This window comes from Lissotriton helveticus, chromosome 2_1 (genome assembly GCF_964261635.1).
Source record: "Lissotriton helveticus chromosome 2_1, aLisHel1.1, whole genome shotgun sequence".
NCBI classification, from domain to species: domain Eukaryota; kingdom Metazoa; phylum Chordata; class Amphibia; order Caudata; family Salamandridae; genus Lissotriton; species Lissotriton helveticus.
Window position 1 is genome coordinate 1876723750 of NC_136059.1, and position 22599 is coordinate 1876746348.

The 22599-nt window shown below is 51.1% G+C and overlaps 1 long non-coding RNA gene across 1 annotated transcript in view; it reads right to left on the reverse strand.

Moving 5' to 3' along the window:
* The window catches only part of LOC144819968 (uncharacterized), a 105933-nt gene that overhangs the window by 75944 nt on the left and 7390 nt on the right, over window positions 1-22599 (reverse strand). Inside the window, exon 2 of the long non-coding RNA XR_013607646.1 lies at window positions 10866-10920. This is a non-coding gene — a long non-coding RNA (uncharacterized LOC144819968). The remainder of the gene's footprint in view (window positions 1-10865; window positions 10921-22599) is intronic.

The following is a 22599-nucleotide window of genomic DNA, read 5'->3' on the forward strand; positions in this document are numbered from 1 at the left end:
GCATGCCACACAACCAGCACACTCCAAATATCACATCCCCCACCTTGCTTTCTTGATATCATCAACAATCCAGATCCTTCAGACACTTCTCCATATGCTACCTAATGCTTGAACTCGTCTCTTGCACTTTTAACTCCACGTCCAATGCCAACACCCTTCTTACAAATTCAACAATTGTTTGGAAAGCTGTGTCAAAATCCATGCACCAATTACAGCATGTAAGTGCAAGACAAAGCCTTCAGCACCTTGGTACTCTAAAGACCTCACTGACAATAAACAATCCGTCTACTGACAGAAAAGAAAATGGAAGCAAAACAGAACTCCTGAGGACTTCTTGATATTGAACTCCCTCTGTTCAACAGACAAACAGCACATCACATCACCCAAAGCCAAGTACTTGGCCAACACCATCAATGAGACCAACAACAGAAGCAGAATGCTGTTCAAGACAATCAAGCACTGCATCAATGCCTTGTGGACCTATCTCTTCTTCTACAGAAAATAAAGAAAATCTGACAGCACACCTATGACACAAAGCCTCCTTCAATTCTTGTAATTCCCACCCCTCCTGTGGAATTCCACAATGGTCAGCCTTGCAGGCCCTATTTCTCTCAGATTAACTGACATACTCAACTCCCTCATAGCCATTTCTTATGAAAATGATGCTTTAGTATCATGCTTCATCAAGGCTCTCTCTGGGGATGCTCCCTTCCCCCTACTTAGCATTTTCAATGCATCCCGCATGCAAGGCATTTTCCCAGAAGCTCTCAATATAGGTCAGGTCTGTTTACACCTAAAGAAACCTACACTACACACTGATGCCCTTGCCAACTTCTGGCCCAACACTCATCCATTCATCAGCAAGATCATTGAAAATTAAGTCTATATTCAACTCCAAGACCATACCATCTCCTGCACAACTGCCAGTCAGGCCTCAGATCATGCTGCAGCATGGAAACCGCTATCTTTCGTGTCATAGACGATGCCTTCTTTACCTTAGAGAAGGATGACTCATGCCTCCTGATATTGGTGGACTTTTCATTTGCATTCTACAGTCAATCATGCCATGTTCATACGCAACCTGGAGTCTTGAATGGGATTCACCGGAATTGTCTTTCACTGGTTCTCCTTCTACGTTTCCAAACAACACCAGTTTGTTCACATAGGCACATCCAGGTCACAAAATATCCATATCACCTGTGGAGTACTGTATGGCTCCATACTTTCCCCTCTCATCTTCAACCTGTACATGGAGCTGATTGGTGCTCCACTCACAGATAACAGCATCAAGCTTCACCACTATACAGATGATACTCAACTCTACTTGAAAGATTCCTCTGCTTCAGGCATCCCATGCCTCAGACAACGCTTGTACATCATCAAAACTGTTATGTCCCCCGCCTACCTGAAGCTCAGCCCCATCCAGACAGAATGCTATTATGTGTCGAGAAAAAATAAACAAGATACAGTACAAACCAGGCTCAATTACATGACATGAACCTTGATGGCTTCAAACACCCAAATTTCATTGAATGCCAAGTCACTTGGATTCACCCTGAACTCCGACCTCATCCACAAGGAACACATTGCCAAAAAAAATAATATGGCCTGTTATCATTTCTCTCATCTAAAGAACGTCAAACCATTTTTTTCCAGAAAGCGACTTCAGTGCTGCTGTTCAAGCCTTTGTACTTTTGCATCTGGATTAAGCCGGGGTAGAGTTTGCAGCAAAAAATTTCCCCCACCCTCACGGAGCTCCGCAAGCGGCGGAGTGCATTAGATAAATGCCATTCGGGTGATATTCAGTGTCAGGTGCTTGTCCATGTTGTGCAATCGTCGCGAATGGCACCATGCACAGCGCAAGCGGGCAATGCTTCCTTTCTGCTGCTCAAGAATATTTTTACTCGAGCTGCAGCTTTCTCAACGCGAACGGACGGTAAGCGGTCACAAGCACAAGTGGCCACTCGTAATGAGAAATCTGACCGCCCGCGTTGAGAAATCTCGCCGGGCAGTAGATTTTCTACACTCGCACTTGCCAACTTGATGTTGACGATCGTAAACGAGGAAAAATCTCGCCTGGAGTGCAGAAAATTCGTAAACTCCGCAAGTGGAGCAGAGTTTATCACCCAGACTTAGGGGCCCATTACGATCGACCGCAGCAGATGGGGAAAGCAGTTCAAGGGACTAATTCAGCTCCTGAAGCGGAATGACCCCCATGGCCAATTACGAACCCGCGGAGCTGGAGGACGGAGCATTGCATAACGATTTCCTTGACAAAATCAAACTCATGTACAATGCACGCTGTCAACATGAATGTCTCTTAAGACTAGCATTTCCTTCCTCTGCTTCACTTAACAGGTAGGTAGCCATCTTACTCGGGAGGGTTTGTCGGGGCCTGACAGCAAGGCCACAATTCCCACAAGGGCCTCTGTCTTCCCTCCCAAACAGCAAGGAGCTATCTGATCACCACATCCCGCACTTGTGTGCCAGCTCTGTCAAGCTGTCTAAGCTGCAGCCAGAGCACACATAGAAAATACCATTGGGGGGCATGGCCAAGATGGCTGCGGAGTAGGACGTGGATCCGAGTCCCTCCGGCACCACGAGCCCTATAGCTTTGCCTAGCACCCTCTTGGGACCCTTTGCCGGCGAGAATAATTGCCTCCCTGCCGCCCTGCTGCATCGACGGTCCGGCTGCGGGTTCTGTTTCGCCTTCCGGCACCGCAATTGTGCCGAGACAGAAGAGTGGCCTGCGGCGTGCAGGGATCGGGAACCGAGCCGGGCTCCAACGGCGCGAGTAAGCGGAGCTTGGGTGACGGGGCACAGGCGAAGCTGCCGGAGAGGAGGGGGCGGAGGCGGCGCCCTCAACGCGCCTCGCATAGCTGAGGAGGACGCGGAGAGGCGACCCTTCGGAGACGCTGGGACCCCACCAAGGAGAGGCACGGAGTGCGGGCGCCCATATCGATGAGCCGAGCCCCGGCAGCCTGTGCGGGCCCAGCGCCAGGAAGTTGCGAAGGGGGCCCCTGAGGCGCCTGATGCCCGAGTGATGCTGTCGGGTTGGTGGGCCCCCTGGAAAGCGACTTTGGTGCTAGCGGTGGTGGCCCCGGAAACAGGAGGGTGGAGGAGCCCCTGACGTGGCAAAAGGGGGTGCCTAGAAACATCGGCGAAAGTGCACCGGACTGCTTGCGAACCGCTGGAGTGGTCCCGGAGGTGAGAGGGTAGTAGAACGGCTGCACACTGAGTGCGGGGGCCCCCTGAGAGGTTTTCCGCGGCCTGCTCGGAATCTGTCTTGGCGCGGGGCGCGTCGACTTGCCCCACGTGGTGTTCTGCCCTAAGCGAGTAGGGCCCCCAGTCAGAACTGCGTTGTCCTGTGCCCCGGCCCTGCCCACTACCGGGCTGGGTGGCGGCCTGAGCTGCGGACTGTCCCCCCCTTGTGAGGGCCTACCTGGTTTCCCCTTGGACCTGCGAGACCTCTGGGCCTGAGCCTGGAGTACAGCCCGGGTGACCAGAGGTGGGTCTAGCTGAGCGCGGGCCTGGTCGTGAGTGCCACGTGGCGGCCCTGCCGGCCTTGGGAGTGGATGGTAGAAGGAAGGCAACCGGAGGTTGACCATGGCTGCCGCCAGGACGAAGAAAGACAAACCGGGCAAGGACGGAGTACTGAAGAGCTCCGGGCCAGCTGTGTCCCCAGTGGCTGACAAGTACCCGAGCCGGAGTCAGGCGGAGGAACCCACGACTAAGGCCTTTATGCTGGAGCTATTCACAGCAATCAAAGAGGACATTGCGGGGTTGCGCAACTAGCTTGCAGCAGACTTGAAAGAGGTCCGGAGGGAAGTGGACGAAGTAGGGGAACGCGTGGCCACACTGGAAGAGCACGACCTGGAGACAGGGGGCGACATACACTGACTTCAGCAGGACGTCATCAGGCTTACCGAGCAGAACCTCGACCTCCAGGCACATGCGGAGGATTTGGAGAACCGCTCCCGCCGCAACAATATCCGTATCAGGGCGGTGCCATGGAAGGGCAAGGGAGCGGATCTTCGTGAGTACGTCGAGGCCCTCTTTCAGCAGATCCTGCAGGACGAAGAGCCTAAGGCCATTCGAATGGACCAAGTGCATCGTGTGGGCCTACCCAAGGGAACGAAAGCGCCACCTCCGGACATCCTTGTATGCGTACATGACTTTCAACTGAAGGAACGCATTCTCAGGTTGGCCCGCGATGTTGTTCCCCTGCAGTTTCATGGGCATAATCCGGTGCTGTACCAGGATCTGGCGGCCTCCACACTGCAGAAGCGCAGGGACTTTCGCCCAGTCACTTCATTCCTGCGGGATCGCAACGTTGCCTACATGTGGGGCCATCCTTTCTGACTCATCTTTCGCTGGCAAAATAAACTAGTTCAGGTGCGATCGCTTGCGGTGGCCATGGACCTCCTGGGTATTGAACGCACAGACGCGGAATCGACGAAGGGTGGCGACACTCAAAGGCGAAGAAGACGCTCGGCGGAGTGGCAGACGGTGGGCCGCTCCGCTCCCAAGAAGGGCCCTGATCCTTCGACACGTCTCCAAGAGAGGGGCGCAGCTGTAGCCTCTGTGGCCCAGGTTACGGAGGCCACTCCGGAGGATGTTTCCGAGGAGCCGTGAGTCCCGAGAGGGTACATAGGCGGCGCCGGAGGGGAGGTATCCCCTGCAGGTACTCTGGTATGTTTTGTGGGCTGAGTGAGTCCCGTATCGGGAAAAGGAAGACTGTGGATTGGTGCCTATTCCCCTTGCCTATGTGCCCTGAACTACGGTCTTGCGTACTCAAACTTGTCCTTTTTTGCTTCAAGTTGGTTTTGTTAAAAGGGGGTGCGGTATGTGTGCGGGGGGGGGAGTGAGTGAGGGGGGGGACTCCGCATCAGACCTTTGGCATTTGTCCCTAAAGGTACGTTTCTGCTCATCCCACTTGCACGGATGGGTGTGTGTTCTGGATGCCTGCGGGAGCCGTGCTCGGCCCTGAATCTGCCCTGGAGCGCTTGTGATGCAGGTCAAGCTCGATTGCGATGGCTAGGGAGTTGAAGGTGGTGAGCCTTAATGTCCGGGGGCTGAACAGCCCAGTGAAGCGCTCTGCTGTCCTATCCCTACTTGAACAATCTGGGGGTGATGTCTGCCTCCTACAGGAGACGCACCTCCTGCTCAAGGATGAGCGCTGGATGCGAGACAAGAGATTTCCCCTTCAACTATGGTCATCTGGCCCGGCCAAGAAAAATGGAGTGGCCCTCCTCTTTAGCTCCCGACTGCGCTGTAAGGTCCTGGCTCACCTCTTGGATATTCGGGGGAGGCTCCTGGCGGTGCGGGTGCAGTGGGGAGACACGATTTTTACTGTTGGGTCCATGTATGCACCAAACACACAGCAGGAGCCCTTTCTGCGCACAGCGTTAGCCCAAGTCCTGGCTTCCCGTGATGCCTTCCTCCTGGTGGGGGGCGTTTTCAATCTAGTAATGGATGATTCTATGGATAGGTTGGCGAATAGATCACACAGCTCAGAGTCCTGGTCAGCAGAAGGGAAGCAGTGGTTGGCGGATGGCGGACTGCATGACGTGTGGCGGATGCACCACCCCCAGGAGCACGATTACACATATTACTCAGCGGCACACCAGACATATGCGCGCCTTGACCACTTTCTAGCCTCCTCTGCCCTGTTGCCCCACCTTCATGACGCTGATATTGCTCCCCGATCCCTCTCGGACCACGCGCCCCTGTCGGTCATTTTCACTCTCGGCGGCGCGCGCACTCCATCTTCCGGCTGGCAGTTGCGAGGCTCCATGCTCCGTGCGGAATCCGTCGTCAATAAGGTCAGGGACACTATCACAAATTACTTCACCGAGAATCCAGTTGGGGACATTGCGATCGCATCTGTTTGGGAGGCGCTGAAACTGGTGGTTAGGGGCGATTTCATTGCTTTGGCGGCTACTTACTCCAAGCTCCGAAGAGATAAGAGGGAGGAGTTGGAGAGGGAGGTCCGGGGCTTGGAGACTATACACAAACGCACTGGGGCCCGCCGGGTTTGGAGAGAGCTTGAAACTAAGAGGTGCATGTTGAAGCATCTGGATCTCGACAGAGCAGAATATGCGCTCCTGCGCCATAAGTTCTATATAAGTGGAGATAAAGGAGGTAAAATGCTTGCACATCACCTGTGGGCACAGGCCCAGGCGTGAGCCATTGCCGCCATCCGAGACTCCCATTCGATGTCATGCGCCACGGACACGGAGATCGCAGCTGCCTTCCGCCAATTTTACCAATCCCTATACACTGGGGAGGGTTCATCACCCACCGAGTGTGACCGGTACATCGCGGCGGCTGGCTTTACCCCTCTGTTGGAGAGTGCGGTCGAAGAGTTAGACTTGGAGATCCGTGTGGAGGAGGTCATTTCCGCCATTTCCCGACTAAAATTAGCCAAATCCCCTGGGCCTGATGGCTTCTCTGCACTGTTTTATAAAACTTTTTGCCGGGAATTGGCCCCGTTTCTAGCCCGCCTGTTCAACTCATTCCTTGAGACGGGGTCGGTCACACCCTCGATGTCGGACGCTGCCATAACGGTCATACTTAAACCCGGCAGGGATCCTGAGGACTGTAGTTCCTACCGGCCAATCTCCCTCCTGAACATTGACGTCAAGCTCTTCGCGTGCATCCTCGCGTCGAGACTCAGCCCCCTTATGGACGGAGTGGTGGAACCGGACCAGTCAGGCTTCGTCCCCACCCGTCAGGGCAGCGACAACTCCAAGAGGTTGTTGCACTTGCTGGATAGAGGCCGCCGCGCAAAGACCCAGGCCCGTTTCCTATCCATCGATGCGGAGAAGGCCTTTGATAGGGTCGAGTGGGGATTCCTTTTTCGAGTACTGCGGGCGTACGGTCTGAAAGGCAATTTCTTGCGCTGGATCCTGGCCCTATATGCCTCTCCAAGAGCTGTCGTTAGGGTAAATGGCTGTAGATCGGCGCCATTCCCTATCACTAGAGGGACGCGGCAGGGGTGCCCCTTCTCACCGCTCCTGTTCGCGTTTTACATGGAGCCCTTTGCTCAGCGTGTCAGATCCCATCCAGACATCACGGGCCTTCGAGTCGGTGCTGATGAACATAAAATAAGCCTATACGCTGATGATGTTATCTTAGCGCTACAGAACCCTGCTACCTCCCTACGCTGCCTCTCGGCGGAGATCCGGGCTTTTTAGACCTCGGCCGGTTTTAAGGTCAACTTCACAAAATCAGAAATTCTTAATATCTCAATCCCAACGGAGGAGGTCACTGACCTGCAGCGGGATTTTGAGTTCCGTTGGGCGCCTTCAGACATCACGTACCTGGGCATCCACCTTGCATCATCCATCCCCCGGACACTCTCCCTGAACTATACTAACCTAGTTGAACAAACTACCAAATATATTGCTGCATGGTCGCGCCTTAACCTGTCGTGGTTCGGCAGGTTGGCAGCCATCAAAATGACTCTTCTGCCCAGGATATTGTACATTTTTTGAATGCTGCCTCTTACTCCGCCGAGGGGGACATTGAAAAAACTCCAGGGCTTAGTGAACATATTCTTCTGGGACAATAAGCGGCCACATGCACCCTTCGTGACGACCACACTCCCCAAAGCCGTGGGTGGCCTGGGTTTCCCTCATCTTGTGGCCTACTTTCAGGCTGCTTGTTTGCGCTTCGTGGTCGAATGGAATAGACCGGAATCGAGTAAGCATTGGCTATTCATGGATCAGGCAGTGGCAGGTTGCAACATTTGGCGGGAACTCTGGTTGCCTCGCAAGGATAGGGCGTGGGGACTGTACTCCTCGCCAGTGACGTCACCAACACTTATGGCTTGGGATCAACTGGCAACTCGTAAAGGGTGGACGACCTTCCCCTCGCCCATGACACCAATAGTGGACAACCCCGCCTTCCCTCCTGGCCTTTCTTCTCCGGTCTTTCATCGCTGGCGCGAGAAAGACTGTAAGAGGGTGGGCATGCTTTTTGATCTGGAGGGGCTTGTCCGCTTTGCGGAGCTTCGGGCTGAGCATTCCCTAACGGATGTAGCAGACAGCTTCGCCTATGCGCAGGTGACTCACTGGGTGTCCAGCCCGGCCAATATGGCGCTGATGTCGCGCTCCCTCACGGCATTCGAGCAATGGCTTATGCTTAAAAAGAACGATCGGAGTCTCATCTCTGAAATATATGCCATGATTCTACGCGATACACAGCGGCCCCGCACAAAGGCGCAGGTGCGCTGGGAGGTGGAGTTGGGGAGGCCGCTTTCGCAGAAGGAGTGGGAACAGGCATTTTATCGCGCACACCACACGACAGTCAACACAGCGGGCACGGAGTCGGCCTACAAGCTTACGACTTACTGGTACTACACACCATCTCGCATTGCGTCATGGGATAAGGCCAAGTCTGGTCTTTGCTGGAGGGGATGCGGCAAGTCGGGCACCCTTCTGCACTTGTTATGGCACTGCCCCAAACTGGAACGATATTGGAAAACGGTTCTTGATGAACTAGATGCGGCGTTCCGGATCACACTGTCCAGACTACCTGAGCACACACTGCTAGGCCTCCCGCACCCGTCCTGCTTCCCTCTTCGCATTCCACTAGGGCGACAAATAGCAATGGGTTTGCTTACTGCGCGTCAGGTCCTACTAGCGCGCTGGGTCTCCCCGGATGTCCCAGATATACGTGATTGGTTGATGCGTCTGTGGCATGTCCTGGCGATGGAACGGCTTACCCTGAATGTAGACGGGAGAGGGTCTGAATATGCCACCCTGTGGGCTCCGTTCTTGAGTCTTTTATCTAAAGAATTCAGAGAAATTACGTGCCCAAAGTATTTGCAGGTCCTTCAGCTTATTCCTTTGGATCCAAGGGGGGCTGTCCCAGGGACCTGAATTCCTGGATTCTAGGGTGGGTCTGGCTGAGTTGGATCGTTGTGAGTGAGATAGGGGCATGGGCTGATGGTGGATGCGGAGTTGGGAGGGGAGATGGGGGGTTGTGGGGGGCTTCCTAGGGGAGGAGGGTGGGAGGGGGGCGGGGGGTTTGTTCTTGGGTTCTCTTTCTTTGTTTTGGCAGATGTTCTTACTTTTGAAAACTGCGGACTTGGCTATGCCGGTGGGGACTGTTCATGGACTTTATTGCGCAGGACCGCCCTCCGGGTTGTAGGTCCGAATGCTGTGTTTAACTGTTGCTCTTTTACGCTCTGTCGGCGAATCGATGTAGGCAGCTGGGCTGTGTATGGAGTTTGCCGCACAATAAAATGTTTGCTTCTAGAAAATACCATTGAGAGTTCACATGAATCACAATGTCATTGATGAAGTCACATGTAACTGCAAAGCAAAACCCAAGAACACAGTGGCCAAAACCCAATGTGCAAGTACCATTATTCCAAAGCATAAAGACTCACATCAACACAACACATGCATGAAGACTCAGTTAAACATCACAAACCACAAGGGGACAGGACAAAAAGCACAACAGAAATCAGGAAGTAGCGACATAGTAGACAAACAGTCATAGCAAAGTCACAAATATCCTAACATGAACAGAAGTGGATGATCAACAAGTTGGTACCAGAGTACATGTACTTGGAAATACAATATCTGTACATATGAAATTGTTGCTACAGCCATGTCACATTGCTGAAGAGCAATGTATTTACCTCCACATCATGTTCCACTACTGACAAACTTGAATGACAAGTAATGCCAAGATGAAAAGTCATGTTGTCTCAATCGAAATGTGCCAAATATGAACATCAAAGTTGTGACGTGTATTGAACATGCTGACAATTCAACCTCTGTTCAACAGGTGACTCACCAGCAACAGCAGGCGCCCATGCCATGGATGACCCCAGCCAGTCTCCCACCCAAAAAGCTGAACCCTCGGATTCAGACTCCCTGGTTTTTACGGATGAGGAACCGACCTGGCCCCTCTGGCGTGCCCAGACAAGCGCAGTCTCCAGCCCTCACTGTCCCCACCACTCCCACAACAGCTGTGACAACAAAGCTGACCCCTGCAGCACCGACCTGTGTGGCAGCCACCTCCGCCATTACCACAGTTTCCTCCAAGACTGTCCCTGTGCCAATTCTAGTCAACACTACCAGGCAGCCTCGGGATGCTGGGGACAGTGTGGGGCGGCAGTGACAGGTGCCGCCACAGGTCCATGGAAGCAGGGCAAGTGGGAGGACAACTGGGGGTCAGTCACAGGATGACAATGAGATAGAGGCTCAGGCCTCCGTGCAAACTGTCCTTGTTGCATACCAGCAGAACCAGTGACAAATAGGCCATGTCCTTGACGAACTGCGTGAACTCCACCTGCTGTAGAGGTCCATGGACGCTCGTTTGGTACAAATTGCTGAGTACATGGGCCAGCTTGTGGGAGTCCTGAGGACATGCATGCAGCACAAACAGCTGGCCACCCCCCATGGCTAGCCGGATGATAGTCACAACACCTCAGCAGCGGCCACAGGGACGGGTGAGTCACATCACAACGAATCCTCGGACACCTCAGAGTAGGCAGCAGGTTCTCCCCAGGCCAAACAGCTTAGGTGGGGTCCAAAAAAGTCCCAGGGAGGATCACGTGGCAAAGCACTGTGCCGTACCAGTTCTCTGAGCCAACGTTGATGTCACCAGTGTCACACCGAGCATTGACTTCTTTGTAAATCCGATCACACATTGCCACAATGATGGGGGTGTACTGATGTACTGTGGAATCCCACCATTGTGTGCTCTACCCGAACTATCCATGTACCATTACTTTCAACTTCAACCCTCACCTGTCACTCATTGACAAATAAACACAAATCACACCTGTATGCCTTTGTGTCAAGACGAAATTATTTATCATAGTAAGTAGCATGTCAACTCACATTACAATGTATCATGAGACGTGAATGCGACAATCCATTGACAGAGTAGAGGAACCTGGAACAACACAAGGAAAAGACAGTGATTTGACATATTATGGCAATACAGAAAAAGCACTACACTAGGCAACACTGTACAAGATGCATACCAGTTAACACAGGACAACACCATCAACATGGGCAGAAGGGGGATGGGAGCACACAACTTCACCTCCCAGCACAGTTCACCCCTCAGCATCCTAGTAAATCCACTGCAGTTGAAATGCTTACTTGTCTTTCCATGAAAATAAGTCACCACGGCTGGATGCAGGTCAGTGCTGTCAATCCCTAGACACATGTGTGTCGCGTTATCATCGTACATCGGTGGAGGTTAGATACATTGTGATCGGTGTTTGCTGAGGGAGCAGCCACAATCCATTCGGGTTTCTGTGCCTCTCCCTGTCAAACTCAGGTGAAACTCTTCAGTCCCATGACAAGTAAACATCATGACTGAACTTCATTTATCCGAATGCTAAGGGATGAACTGTGCTGGGAGGTGAAGCAATGTGCTCCCATCCCCCTAACAACATCAACCTGGACATGACGGATGTTGTCACAGATCACATAGAGCAGAACAATGAAATCCTTAGCAGTGTGCCCACAAGCCAGTATCACAACACATCCTGTCATGTGGACGATGGTGACATTGTCGCATTCACACACTCAAGTACTGGGGTACAGGGCTTTTCATGTGACATGTGTGATTTATGCATGTTTACCCACATGAAAACCAGTCCCTGACAACATACCCTTGCTAAATCTATGTAACAACCGAAGTTATCTTCTCCTCAATGAGCACAACTTACACAGAGGTTATTGTCTTTTCAGAAAGTATTCAATTAAGTTGGATTACCGGATTGACCCCGGCTGGGCTTCCGTCTCCCTACAATTGAGCCAAAGAATACGGCATCATCCGTGTACTGAGTATAGAGCGGGTAAGCCTTAAAAACTGCATGATATTAGGATGTGCTATTTCTTATAGGATGCAATATCTTGAACTCTGCTCTGATAGCATCTTTTCCCCCACCAAATAAGGTATATTCAACCAAGGGTTGGTTGCCCCTTGCATTACCCACGCATCCCGTCCTGAAGAAGACTCGCTGGCAAGGTTTAAACATCCCACAGGCCACAAGTCGAGTCGAAACGTCGACAACTATATATTGATGATTACAATCTGTGATTAGACCCTGTAAAATAGCATTGGGACAGGACACTAAGATTGATACGCTTGATCAATCTCACCCAATAAACCCCAACTTTTTTACTATTTTCTTCACCTTGGGAATAAATTCCCCCACTCACTTCTTTTCGAGCACTACTTTCTTTGCACGTTCCCCCCTGGAGCAACCATCAAATGTATATTGATTAAAATCGAATGATGTAAATAAATTTGACCTTGTTACATATGATACCCATATCTCTGCACATCTTTTCATGCATTCCTATAGTGAAGTACTACTACTCATGAGGAGCACAAATGTAATTTTTGCTCACAAATTAAGATTTTGAGATTTAGTTTTGTATTGTAAATGTTTGGTTTGAGGAACATTGTTTTTCTATATAGAATGCTACCCAGGTCCACAAACTTGTAACGGGTTACCCCTTACCTGTAATGGCGGTCACAGGGCAGGCATCACGTATATAGGAACTGTTGCACAATGTATTCCTTGCTGTATCAATGTTCTTCTCACTCCCCTATATGTGATTGTGGATATTCATTTGTGGCCTCACATTCCCACAGTGAAAGCATACTTCAATAAGTGTGCAGGCACAATGGGCTTCTGTTGAGACAAGTAGTCGCTCCCACATCAGCCCGGAGACCTTCGAAATCCATGTGTCATGACCGACCTGCGCGATTCAGTCACTGCTGAACACAGCACTCCCATCTTTTTTCTCAGGAAACTGACACACAAACTTGGTAGTTTCTGATACTGAAAATCATTGCACACTTTTTTTCAAACTTGTTGGCTCTGGCCTTGTCCCTTCGTTTCATGCTATTTCTGGAGTACTACCGGGTGTCATTCCTCCAATTTTCATACAGCATGCAGCAGTTTCAGAACATTACTTCAGCTGTACAGCTGAGCTCTGGTTCTGAGATTGCTCTCACGTGTCTGACCGTCCAGTTGTCCAGGCCAACCCCAGTCAGTTGCAACTGTACCATGACCACATGCAGCTTCTCTTTGGATGTGTCCTATTAGCTGAGCTACGCATCAGTTATAGGCTAACATTCGCTATGCCTATTTCACCTGCGTGCAACCTGTGTTCTCATGTCGCAGATGCCCCTTTCACTTGGCCTTGGATGTCTGCCTTTCCAATACATCCCTTGCTGCCCTGGATCATGAGCTGTGGGTGAGTCCTTTGTTGGTCAATGACCAGGACTGCTTCGGTGATACACGTTTAGGGGATGCCTTTCAATGTGTCAGACAGGCTGACAGCTGCGCCTGTGCGTTTGCGCAATGGCTCCTGTGCCATGCCTACATTGAACCTATCCCAGGTTGCCATGGGATGATCCTTTCAGCCTTGTGGTATGAGGAGCACATCTGTTCCTTCATACTGCTGGATTGGATGGCGGTCCTTTTTGCTGAAGATGATTTGGATCGTCTTTTGGAACGAATTGCCTTCGAAGCTGCCTGTGCCTTCTTGGATTCGTAACTACTTAACAGCAACAGGAAGTGTCGGTGACTAATTCAATATTCTTTTGCCTTTTTTTACGCCTCCTGACATGAATTGTCATTCAGCTCCCTGACTTTAGCCCTGTCTGCATTGGCTTTGACTATGCTGACCTCTACGATCTGTTTCGCTTGGTACCACAGACCTGAGCAAGGGGGGGCTGTCAATTGACCGTCGACTAGCATTAGCCCGGCTTACATTATGCAGCTGTTGCATACAAATATTGCATGGTGTAGTTGTTTTGCAAGTACCTTAGTATATATCTGCCACATGAGAAGTGTCTGCAGAGCTTGTCCTCTGCGCCGTCCAGGAGTACTGTCTGAACATTCTGTCCATGGTCGGAGAACATTGTCCCTTATCATTCTGTTCTGGTCTGGACCCAGCACCCCGACTCAACAAAGCCTCACAGCTGCTAGAGGACACGGATGCCTTTTAGATGTCATGGGAAGGCGTGCCCCACACTTGGAGAGTGATCCATCCAGTGATGAGAGCGACAAAGCAAAGGTTAGTTACATTTCACCAGGTATAGAGTGAGGAATGGGGTCTGTTGACAAAGCCCATAGACCAGGGATATCCCATACAACTCCTTCCTGCAAGGGGTGGGGGATATGCTTTTGGGTCTTCATCCAGAGGGATTATTGATGTGACATCATGTTAAATGGATATGGCACTATAGTAAATGGTATGGTACACATGCATTCTCAACTAGTTGTGGCGTGCATGTTGCAGGTTTTGACACTGTATTAAAAACTGCAGATTTCAAACCGTTTCTTGTCTTCAACTTATCTACTTGTGTACAGGCACTTGAATACCTCTGAGTGAAGGGGGGAGCAAGTGAGGCAGTATAGCAATTGTGTCCTGTGCTTCAGGGTGCTCAGTCCCTGCATGTCCAAGTTCTCTAATCCTGCGCATAGTCCTGTATGTGTACAAAACCTCTGCAACAATGCTCAAAGTTTGTGAGACAACAGCAAGGCACAAAGACACAGTCATAGTCGCTCATTGTTAACTTACACTGAACGGAAGTAGTTGACAATGAGCTGTTAATGCTGATCAAGGCCTTCTTCCTCACCACTGTCATTGTCACTGGGCATTTGTGTGTTTGTAGCGGGGTGATGGCGCTGTTCATTGTCGTCCAGAATCTGGGGGATCTTTTAGCGCATGGCAAGGTTGTGTAACATGCAGCATGCGACTACCCTCTGGCATACCTTCTGTGGTGAGTACATAAGTGCACCACCAGCATTGTCCAGGTGCCTAAATCTTGACTTCAGCAGTCCAAAAGTGCGCTCCAACACACGTCGTGTCCTCCTATGTGCATCACTGTATTGGACTTCCCCCGACGTTGTTGGATTAGCAGTAGGGTCAGCAACCACTGATGATTGGGATACCCTGAGTCACCTAGTTGTGAGGCAAACAGTGTAATCTGAATATGTGAGGAAAGCAGCATGTCACACATACATCACAGTCATTTACACAGCCCACTCACCAACAAGCCAAGCTAGCTTGGGGCTCAGATTGGACATCAATTGGGGCATGGTGCTGTTCCGCAAGATGTAGCAGTCATGTGCCGACCCAGGATACTTTGCACACACGTGTGGAATGATCTGATCCGCCTGGAATTCCGCTTGCACGTTGATGGAGTGGTAGTGTGTGCGGTTCCTATAGATGTGTTCAGTTGGCTAAGGTGAAACGAGGGCAATGTGGGTACCATCAATGGCTCTCACAACATTTGGAATGCCTCCCAGGTCATAGAACTCCCTCTTCACAGCTGCCAATTCATCTGTCCTCAGGTAGAAGACATGTCTGTCCTTGTATAGCATCAATCCTGAAAGGACGTCATGCAATACCATGCTGAACATGGGCTGTGATATCCCACCGGTGCTGGCCACAGTGTACTGGAAAGACCCAGTAGCAAAGAAATGCAGTGCAGCCATCTCCTTCACTGTGGCAGACAATGCAGCCGGATATATTCTTTTGGGCTTCAAATGGGGCTCCAACAGGACACATAGGTTTTGTAGTGTATTGTGTGATCCAAACGGAATTTCTGGATGATTTCAATGTCCTCCATCATCGCCAGGTCGAGGCCAGGTCACAAGATGGGTGGTCTACTCCTACGTATGTCAGGGTACAGACAGACGCATGAGATGAGTTATAGATGACATGTAGTGCACAGCTTACCCAGAGACTCACACAACCACAACATTGAGAAGGACTCACGGTCACATGAAATGCACAAGTGACCTGCATTCAGACGTTTTTCTTCACTCACTCGACATACTGACACTACAACATCCAAAGAAGTCGATGTGTGTGGCATATGGTACACTGCTACATCAAAGATGAGCTGCCCTGTGGTTAGATGGCACAGCATCAGTGCTGAGTTGTATGTTGCTGCTGTCACTGCACGATGGCAAGCTTTGGTCCCCGTATTCACAACAACATTACGGATTGAGGGCAGTGAGTGTCATCTTGACAACGCAACATGGATATATAGCACGGGGGACAGACACATGTAAACATTGTGAGGTCAGTCCTGCATGAGTGTGTGGGGATTTTGGATAACAGACATTGTAATGTTCACCTGAATGAGGCACAAATGCACATGGATTGTGCACACATGCCCACATGGCTGCCAATGACCGATAATGTTGGTCAGATCGATGTTTGTTTGTTCCACATGTGCACTCCTATGACGTGTGTGAGAACATTTACATCCAATGTCACAATGTCAGCTAGCACACTGCATGCTATGCCAGTACGTATGTTGGAAGTGCTAGGGATTACAAGTATGTCTGATTTGCAGACAATGGACACCTCTAATTGTCTGCCTACATCACTGGCCCTTCACAAGATGACCCCTGGCCAAGAGACATCAGGCAGATGTCAAGGAATATACAGGTGAGGTTCACAGGTTGGATATTTCATTATACAGCATTGGTACAGTGCGAGAGACCTTTGTCCTTTTTGACTCCTTCCCTCATTTCAGTCCATGCTGCCCACGAGGCATGACAATGTATGTAACTTCACTCTCCTTTCTTGGACATACCATGTGTGTGAAGGCTCGACTCTAAGGTCAAACTCTCTCATACCTTCACAGTGTAGTGACTAGGGGTGGGCAGAAATCAGGGAAGGGACTATCGCGGAGACCCCCGGAGATTGAACCAATCTCCATGCCTCTCTGCGATATTTCCGTTACGCGAGCCCGCCGCCCGCTTCCCGCCCGCCTCCCGCCCCCTGCCCGCCTTATTAGTTTATATTTAAAGGCCTCGCCAGGACTGCGCATGCGCAGGCTCCCATGCATGCGCAGTTTCCAAGATGAAGCCGTGATGGGGAAGTTTGCGGCGCATTAAGGTAAGTTTAATTTAAGTTTCATTTTAGACTTTAAATATAATTTAATAAGGCGGGCGGGAGGCGGGCGGCCAACTTCCGTTCCGCCCCCCCCGAATGTGCGGAGATTTGCCGCAAATTTCCACCTTGTTTGCGCAAGGGCATATCTCCGCACATTCCTTGGGCGGAACGGAGATGTCCACCCACCCCTAGTAGTGACCAGCTGATCACTGTTCAAGTTGTTCTGATGTACCAGCCACTCCCAGAGGGCTGTTTACCCCACAGGTGTCACTGGACATGTGACCCTGCCAACAAAGGGGGCCAGACGCACATGCCCTGGGCCAGTTCTCCCACACAGGTGCAGTGTCTGTGTGGTTAGTTTATATGCATGGGGGCCTTGTGCCCCACAACATTACACATAGGGTGCCCAGCCGTCCGTAAATTTCACGGACCGTCCGTAATTTGGACCTCACATCCGTTGTCCGTGAGGATCCTTTTTATGGACGCCATTTGACAGTAATTTTGGGCCTTGAAGGGAACAGAGCTGTTCTCTGCGAGAGGGCTCAGCTCCCAGATAGGGAGCCTCGCACTCATCGTGCCAGCACAAGAGCAGCCCCAACCGCACATTGTCATTCTGTCTGCTGCTGATTGCCACATACAGAATGACAATGGGCCAGTTTAGGGTCTTATAGCATGTGGTGGCCTCCTCCTACTGTGGTCTTGGGCAGGGCATTCTGTTAGGGTTAGATGGAAAAAATGTACAAAAAATGTACCAAACAAACATCTTACCCAGTCTCATCATTTCAGGGCTGAAGCATTTTTATTATTATATAAAACAAAGGCCTAGTTTTTGCTTTTTTATATATTCTATGCAATTAGTATCTATTGACAGAGCCAATAGTCCTATTGTTGTATGTCTAATGTTACTGGATGCAATTATAGGAACAGCAAAATACCAGTCGGGCACATTATGCTCAGCATATATTTTAAGATGATGTGTTTTAAGCAGCACCCTTAATTACATCACACACGCCCCTTGGAGAGACCCCAAGTTTTTGTATCCCACTTAAAGCCCTAGAAACAACACCATGTCACAGTCACCTCACATCCTGGCACTGTGCATCATGCATGACACATGACTTCCAAGTTTTCAGATTGCCAATGTGCAGGGGCATAGTGAACCCTCCCACACACCACACCACCCCTTGCTTTAGGAACTACAGTGTGGGTGGAGTTCTTGATGGGCCTCTTCTGTCTGCAACTGGATGGGTGGTTGAAGGATGGGTGGCTAAGTGAAAGGGCAATGGAGAGAGAAAGGGAGGATGGATGAATGATAGCATGGATGAATGATTGACAGAATAGATGGGCGAATGGGTGCGTGGATGAATGAAAAGAAGAATGTAACGATGGATGAGTGATTGAATGCATACATGAGTGAAAGGGAGGGTGGAGAGCTGGAAGAAAGGATGGATGGATGAGTGAAAGGGTGAATGGGTGGACGTATGAGTGAATGGGTGGATGGATAATTAAGTGAAAGGATGGGTGAAAGGATAAATGATTGGATGGATGAGTGAATGGATGGATGGTTAGAAGAGTGGATGGATGAGTGAAAGATGGCTTGGGTGAAAGGGTGGATGGATGGATGGATGGATGGATGGATGGGTGAGTGAAATGATTGATGGAAGGATAGATGATGGATAGGTGTGCAAATGGTTGAAAAGGTTTGGATATGGATGGGCACACAGATGGAAGGACAGAATGAATGGTGAAAGACTGAATGATGGATGAACGAATTAATAAATGACATTTTGAGTGACACCCAACAGCTACTTGAATGTTATACTAGTAATTGTAAATGTTTGCATGTCTTCTTTTAGTTGTAAGATTTTAGGGAGAGCCTCGTAGTGCCAATAGCTGTGCTTAAGATGTATATTGTGTTTGTAGCAATGGGCAAGGCATCAAAAATAAAGTATGTAATGGTGTATTTACAGTGCATTTTTTAAGATAGCTGCAGGGAAAAGCAACTTTGTGACTTCCGTCAGCATGTGCAACTCTCTGCTAAGCCCCCATAAGCAAAGTCAGATTCCATATTTTCTGTTCCACTTGCTGAAACACCCATAATGCGTTCCCTATAGTGTGTTCATCACAGCAATCCTCTCTTTAGTTCACCTATGCATGCCCCTTTATATCTCACAATGGCACTCAGATATGAGATTCTAGTCAAAAAGTCCTCCCGAGCAGATCTTCCTGACCACTTCCCTCACCAAGCATGCCTGCTCAGGACCATGAGTTGTAAACAAAATATCAGACTGGGCAACCCAGTGAAGATACCATATGAACAGATTATTATCATATGAAATTCCACAAAAAGACCTGCACAGTTGCTCAAAGCTGCATACATACCAAAAAAAACGTGAAGTGCACAATTGTCTCAACCTAATATTAAACTTATTTTGACTTGTACTTTATTGGTTGTCTATTTACGTTCTTTTATACTATCGCGTAACTTCCTCTGATGTGTCTGTAAAACTTACCTTTTGTCCCGAAGTTTTGTCCTGAATTTTGACCTTCTGTCCTGAACTTTTGTCAGGAATTTTGATCCTTTGTCCGGAATTTTTTACACTTACAGTCCTGAATTTGCACACATGCCAGTTGGTCACCCTAATTACACACGGGGTGCACCAATCACTTTAGGCGAATGAGTTGTGATGTAGGATGCAAATCGCATGGTGACAATGCAAATGCAGAATGTGTTTGCATGCGCTGTAGCTGGCATCCACAGTGATGACATGCATTGGCCCCTATTGAATGTTGCAGTATTGCTGCACTAGCTTCCAGGCCGCCACGGTGTGGCACTCACTATGCGAATGAGCCATCAGCCAATATGAGCCTTAGGTGACGTATATTTTTTGATATTGTGTTGTGCGCGCACTGCAACTGCGGGGCTCGACATTGGCTCATATTGCCTTCTGGGGCACCGAGGGTCACTCATGAGAATTGGGTGGGCCTCGCACTTTGCATTTGGCAGGTTGCCACATTCATCGTGGTCACACCACGCTTGCTGGGAGTTGTGGTTGTTCAGGAGTTGCATGCGTACGGAACCAATGTCAGCGGGCTCGATAAATCTCGCCTCGGTGCCTCTCTAACCATGGGTCCCACACTGCAACTCGGGGCAATAGCTTGCTTAATCTCCACAACGGCCCCCTCACTGCCGGGGATGCCTGGCTTCACCTTGGGGATGCCCAATAGGGACCATCTCACAGGGAAAGCCAGGACGGGTTCCCCAGCGGTACACAGCGCCAAGAAACCCCGGGGTGAACGTGCGCTCTACAAATTCATACTAACATAACTAACATAACATGCGTGGAGATGATTGGTACGTAGCTTTGCTGTTGAGCACGGCGGCGTCCTCTCTGCCGAAGTTGAGCAGGTAGAGCAGCGGGAAGGCCTGTAGCGCAGGATCCATGGCGACTCCGGTGGTTTAGATGGGTACTGTATCAGATTTTCCTCTCCCTTGTTGTGTTTCCGCCATCCGCAACGTGGTGGTTTTTACGCGGAGGTGGGAACGGCTGTTTGCAACATCGTAATCTGGTTGGCGGACGGAACGTGTTTCAGCTCTATTGGCTCCGTCTGCCACCCTTGCGTACACAAAAAATGTGCGGAGCCTGACAGACCGCAGCCGGTGGTAAATGGCCTCTGTTGAACCATTGTAATTTGGTGCTCGCGATGACCGCAACTGGAGTGGGAAAATTAACTTTTTCCACCACCAGCATGGATAGGCTTCTGTCCGTCTTAGTATTGAGCCCCTTAAACTGGATGGTGGTAATGCTATGTTCCATGGCCTCCCAGCCGTGAACCCTCTGGGGCATCCTACTTGCTGTTGCATGTCTCTTCCAGGGCCTGAAGAAATATGATCCCATCAACCCCATCATGATGGAATTCTAGTGGCTCCCCTTGCCAGCCTTCACTACTTTTAAAACCAGCTGCATCATTCACAAAGCTTTCCCGACCAGCACCCTCACTGATCTTCCAGACAAGCTTGCCATCTATGGTGAATCTTTGCACTCCCCCAGCCAGGACACCATCAGACTCCCAACTAAGAAGTGTAAAAAGGAAAAACCAAAACAGACCTTTTCCATCTAGGCTCCCAGGATCTGGAACAACATCACCGGATTCATCAGGACTACCCCAACACTTCTCCAATTTAAGAAAGAGTTGAAGACTCACCTCTTAAAAATACACTAAATGGGGGCGTGGTCTCGGCAGCGATGTGGTGAGACGTGTCTCTGGGGAGCTCCTGCGGTCCGCTACCTACATTAGCAATTATAGCGGAGCCGGGGTGCTGCAACCGCAGCCCCAGGGGTGGAAGTTGACCACTGCGATTCGAGACACCTGCGGGGGGGCTGTAAGTCGTTTGACGGCAGTCTTTCAGGCAGAAGACGGAAGAAAGTTGGAGGTCCAGAGGGAAGGTCCACCATTTTGTGAGCCCTCTGGAGGAGCCCACCCCGCGCTCTGCAGACCCCTTGGGATCCCTGAAAGTCGAGATCGCTGACTCCCCTGAAGGTCTGGCTCCGACTACAGCTTTCAGACCGACAGCGGGGGCTTAGACTAATGCGGCGGCGGAGCCCGTGCTGGAAGAGGTGGGGGATGGGTGAGAGGAGAGGCGGGGGACGGCTGACAGGCCTGGTGGGGCCTCCCCTGTGGCGTACGCCGTGACGCGGCCGCGGCCGCCCCTGCTCTGAGCATCGGTTGAAGAGGCCTGGGAGACCGGTGAATGAGCTGAACCTTGCTCGTTGCAGCTCGGAGGTACGGCGAGCGACTGGGGACGGGCGGCCGGGGGGAGAGAGCTGTCCCTTTGTGGGGGCCTAAGAGGAGGCCCCCGCTGCGCCCAAGCGAAGCGTCGGGACCCTGGCTCATAGGGGTCCATATCGAGCAGCGGAGGCGAGAGTGGCAGGGCTGAGGCCAATAAGCGCCTGGAGGAGACTGAGGCAGACTGGCAGACGGCGACCCGAGGATCATTCCGGCGGGTCCTGCGCCCTGGCGGCCGGAAGAGATGGAGGAGCGGCCTAGACGTGCGGCGGCCTGGAAGGGCCCACCCTGCGGTTCCCACACGGCAGAACTTTGCAGCACAGGCCCCCGGTGGGTCTATCGGCGCCCATTACACTGCGGAAGTACTGGGCCCACACCAGGTACAGCGCGGACGGGGGGGCCATAAGAGAGCGGCAAGGCAGTACGAGTGTCCCCCCGCCATTCAAGAGACTGTTGCACTGGGCAGCCCAGGGGCTCTGGACATTGTGCGCTGCTGCATCCGGGAAGTTTGTTACAGGCTCGAGGCCTCTGCACCCCGTGACACTATCTGGGGGGGGGAAGGGAGACTGAGTGAACAACGGCTACGAGGCAGCAGCTGGGTGTTTGCGAGGGGGGCGCCCGGCTCAGGGTGAGAGTGCCGCCATTTTGTGATCGTCAACCCCGCGGGCTCTGGGCGTCTCGCCCCAACGCTACGGAGGCCTGCAGCCTACACCACGTTGTCTAGCCTACACTCACGGCACTGCAGGGCTTTTGGGGCCTCCATCAGGTGCAGCGCAGCTGGGGGCGCTGACCCCTGGATGCAGGTGGTGGGCCCTCGAGGGAACTGCAGGAGAGCGTCACCGTTTTAATGATCGGACTCTGCGTGCTGCTGCCCCTGGGGACCTGTTTTGCATCT